Source organism: Chiloscyllium plagiosum, unplaced genomic scaffold, assembly GCF_037043375.1.
Source record: "Chiloscyllium plagiosum isolate Xiang-an unplaced genomic scaffold, Cpla_swu_hap1 HiC_scaffold_27, whole genome shotgun sequence".
NCBI classification, from domain to species: domain Eukaryota; kingdom Metazoa; phylum Chordata; class Chondrichthyes; order Orectolobiformes; family Hemiscylliidae; genus Chiloscyllium; species Chiloscyllium plagiosum.
Genome location: NW_028270165.1, coordinates 90,167,419 through 90,171,848, shown reverse-complemented (window position 1 = coordinate 90,171,848; position 4,430 = coordinate 90,167,419). Strand labels below are relative to the sequence as shown.

Sequence of the window (4,430 nt, the reverse complement as noted above, 5' to 3'; positions counted from 1 at the left end):
CCACCGGGCTCAGACTCTCATTGAAAGCTTTGAGCTCCAAGAGGTGTTTGATTGAAAGCTGCTCATTTCGTTCAGACTCCTGCACTAAGTTTAGAACATAGAACAAAGAACAATACAGTGCAGAACAGGCCCTTCGGCCCTCGATGTTGCGCTGACCTGTGAACTATTCTCAGTTCGTTCCCCTACACTATCCCAAAATCAACCATGCGCTTATCTAAGGATTGTTTAAATCTCCCTAATGTGGCTGAGTTGACTACGTTAGCAGGTAGGGCATTCCACGCCCTTACCATTCTCTGCATAAAGAACTTGCCTCTGATATCTGTCTTAAATCTATCACCCCTCAATTTGTACAGGTTGCAGGGGGACTTGGATAAACTGCAGAATTGGGCTGAGAGGTGGCAAATGGAGTTCAATGCAGCTAAATGTGAGGTGATTCACTTTGGGAAGCTGATGTCACCATCCTCGGAAAAAGTCTTTCACTGTCTCCCCTATCTAATCCTCTGATCATCTTATATATATCTCTATCAAATCCCCCCTTAGCCGCCTTCTTTCCAATGAGAACAGACCCAAGTCTATCAGCCTTTCCTCATAAGATCCTCCCTCCAGACCAGGCAACAACCTGGTAAATCTCCTGTGCACCTTTTCCAATGCTTCCCACATCCTTCCTGAAATATGGGTACCAGAACTATACACAATATTCCAAGTGTGGCTGCTCCAGTGTTTTGTATAGTTACAGCATGATATTGCGGTTCTGGAACTGAATCCCTCTACCCAATGAAATCTAACACACCGTATGCCTTCTTAGCAGCACTATCCACCTGAGTGGCAACTTTCAGGGATCTGTGCACATGGACTCCAAGATCACTGCCTTCCTGTTATTCTTCCCAAAGTGAATCACCTCACATTTAGCTGCATTGAACTCCATTTGCCACCTCTTAGCCCAATTCTGCAGTTTATCCAAGTCTCCCTGCAACCTATAACATTCTTCCAAACTGTGCAGTACTCTTCCAACTTTAGTTTCGTCTGCAAATTTACTAATCCATCCACTTATGCCTGTGTCTAAGCCATTTAAAAAAACGACAAACCGCAGTCGTCCCAAAATAGATCCTTGTGGTACACCACTAGTAAAAGGACTCCAGGCTGAATATTTTCCATAAACCACCACTCGCTGCCTTCTTTCAGAAAGCCCAGTTTGTAATCCAAACTGCTAAATCACCCTCAATCCTATGCCTCTGCATTTACTCCAACAGCATACCATGTGGAACTTTATCAAAGGCTTTACAGAGGTCCATGTACACCACGTCAACTGCCCTACCCTCATCTACATGCTTGGTCACCTTCTCAAAGAACTCAATACGGTTTGTGAGACACGTCTGCTCTTGATGAAACCATGTTGACTATCTGAAATCAAATTGTTGCTTGCTGGATGATTATAAATCCTATCTCTAATGTTCCTTTTCAAAAGCTTTCCTTCAACAGAAGTAAGGCTCACTGGTCTATAATTACCTGGGGCATCTCTGCTGCACTTCTTGAACAAGGACAAAACATTTGCAATCCTCCACTCTGGTACGAAGCCTGTAGACAATAACAACTCAAATATCAAAGCCAAAGGCTCTGCTATCTCCTCCCTTGCTTCCCAGAGAATCCTTGGATAAATCCCATCCGGTCCAGGGCACTTATCAATTCTAGAAGGAGTGAAAGTAGACAACACCTGTGTGCAACTAACCTTGATCCTTTCGAGTCTAATATCTCGTACCTCATTCTTCTCCTCTACAATATTCTCCTTTTCCTGAGTGAAGACCGATGAGAGATATTCATTAACACCTCCAATCTCCACAGGGCCCATACTCAACTTCCCACTTCTGACTTTGACTGGCCCTACTCCTACCCTAATCATCCTTTTATTCCTCACAAACCTATAGAAAGCTTTAGGTTCTCCTTTGTGTGTTAAAGACTGCTCATGTCCTCTCTTTGCTCTTAACTCTCTGTTTAAATCCTTCCTAGCTGATCTGTAACTCTCCATCGCCTCATCTGAACCACCTTGCCTTCTTTGTAACGAGAGATGCAATTTCTCTTGTAAACCATGGTTCCCTTACCTTATCACTTCCTGACAGGAACATACCTATCAAGGACACACAATATATTTTCCTTAAACCAGCTCCACACTTCAATTGTTCCCATCCCCTGCATTTTGCTACCCTATTGTATGCATTCTAAGTCTTGCCTAATTGCATTATAATTGCCCTTGCCCCATCGATAACTCTTGACCTGTGGCATGTTCGGATCCTTTTACATCGCTAAATGAAACCGAAGTGAATTATGGTCACTCTCTCCAAAGTGCTCACCTTCCACTAAATCAAACATCTGGCCTGGTTCATTACCAAGCACCAGATCCAGTGTGACCTCCCCTGTGGTCAGCCCTTCGACATACTGTGTCAGAAAGCCCTCCTGCACACACTGGGCAAAAACTGATCCATACAATGTACAAGAGTGAAAGCATTTCCAGTCAATGTTGGGGAAGTTAAAGTCCCCCATAATGACCATCCTGCGGAGGCTAAAGAAAAACTACAAGCAGTGTGACCTCTCCTCTCCAGTTTCTAACCTCAGCCCACATTACCTCAGTAGATGAGTCCTCATCAAAAGTTCTGTCAGCCACCGTTATACTATCCTTGACTAACAAGGCCACGCCTCTCCCTCTTTTACCGCCTTGGCTGTTCTTAATGAAAGATCAAAACCTTGGAACCTGCAACATCCATTCCTCACCCTGCTCTCTCCATGTCTCCGAAATGGCCACAACATCCAAGTCCCAGGTACCTAGCCGTGTTGCAAGCTCACCTACCTTATTGTGGATACTCTGGCGTTGAAGTAGACACACTTCAAACCACTTCACTGTCTGCCAGCACATTCCTGTGACCCTGAAATCCTGTCCCTGTCCTTCCTACTCTCATCCTCCTGTGCAATACAGCTACACCCCCGGTTCCCATCCCCCTGCTGAGCTAGTTTAAACCCACCCAAATAGCACCACCAGGTGAGGGGGTGTAGTGGGGGAAATGAAGGGGAACATTATACAAACGGTCGTGGAATTCTTGTAGCATGTCGCATAGTTAAGGCTAAGACTTTAATGAATATAGAGGGTCTTTTAAAGAGAATAGTTTTAAGCGAGGGAATAACTTTAAAGTGTTGTAGTTGACCACAAAAAGAAGCAACAGGGGCATTTCACAATAAAGCTTATAGTAAGATAAGAGAAACTGGATAAAAGAACAAGCTGTAACAAAGAATGCAGACAAGGACAGCAGGATGGCCAGAATAGAAAATAACTGAAAAGTGAGGTAATCGGCTTATGATAGGATGGGAAAAGGGAGGCGTGATTCCGCAACTTGTAAACTCAATAAGAAAGCTAACAGGCTCTGTTTAGGCGCGCATTTCTGCTTGATTGCAGAAGCGTCCGGTACTTGCAAGACTATAATAAATTGTTCTTGTTTCCAAGGCTTTGTCTCAGGCTGATTGATTTGTGAGTGAGTTCTGTTTCTCACATTTCTACCTATGTTGTTGGTACCTACATGGACCATGACTTGGGGTTGGAAGCCGTCTCCCTTCAGGACCCCAAAGATACGATCCGAGACTTCACGCACCCTGGCACCTGGGAGGCAACACACTAACCGCGAGTCTTGTTTGTTCCCAACACACCTTCTATCTGACCCTCTAACTATCGAGTCCCCAATGACTAACACTCTCTTCGTTTCCCTCCTTCCCTTCTGGTGCAACAGCGACAGGCTCTGTGCCAGAGACCTGGGCCCCAGTGCATACCCCTGGTAGGTCGTTTTCCCCCCTCAACAGTACCCACTGACTGATGCAGCAAGAAGGAAATACAAATAAGTCGTCCCTCCTCTCCCAGAAACCTCTACTCTCCGACTTCAAATTTAAAAACTCAAATCAGTGACTCCCCACTCCTGGAATGCAGCTGCCACTGAAAAACAGAAAATCTTGTGTTTTTTTTGTGGTTAGCACTGCTGCCTCACAGCGCCAGAGCCCTGGGTTCAATTCCCCCCCACCTCTGCGCGGGTATCCTCCCACAGTCCAAAGATGTGCGGGTTAGGGTGAATTGGCCACGCTAAATTGCCCCGTAGTGTTGGGTGACAGGGAATGGGGTTGGGTGTTTTGCTCTTCGGTGGGTCGGTGTGGACTTGTTGAGCCGATGGGCCTGTTTCCATACAGTAGGGAATCTGATCTAAAGTTCTGGAATTTATAGATTGATGAACGGAAACCTGAAACCCCTTCTAAAAGATGAAGGACTCAGCAGCGGTCCAGGTTTGTTCCAAATATTGCATCGGTTGCATGACACTGTTGTTTTGCTATTAATTCTGTGTCTTATGATCCTGCAGCACAGTGACCCTTAGAAGGAGCAGCGCTGCAGAAGCTAGTGCTTCCAA

The 4,430-nt window shown here is 45.4% G+C and overlaps 4 protein-coding genes across 4 annotated transcripts in view; 2 read left to right on the top strand and 2 right to left on the bottom strand.

The window, feature by feature from the left end:
* The window catches only part of LOC148144968 (uncharacterized), a 293,614-nt gene that overhangs the window by 142,388 nt on the left and 146,796 nt on the right, over nt 1–4,430 (bottom strand). The gene's annotated exons all lie outside the window — the stretch shown is intronic.
* The window catches only part of LOC148144970 (uncharacterized), a 219,692-nt gene that overhangs the window by 87,661 nt on the left and 127,601 nt on the right, over nt 1–4,430 (top strand). The window lies entirely within an intron of this gene.
* Nucleotides 1–4,430, top strand: part of LOC148144973 (uncharacterized) — an 84,656-nt gene that overhangs the window by 38,632 nt on the left and 41,594 nt on the right. The gene's annotated exons all lie outside the window — the stretch shown is intronic.
* The window catches only part of LOC148144974 (uncharacterized), a 271,778-nt gene that overhangs the window by 245,276 nt on the left and 22,072 nt on the right, over nt 1–4,430 (bottom strand). The gene's annotated exons all lie outside the window — the stretch shown is intronic.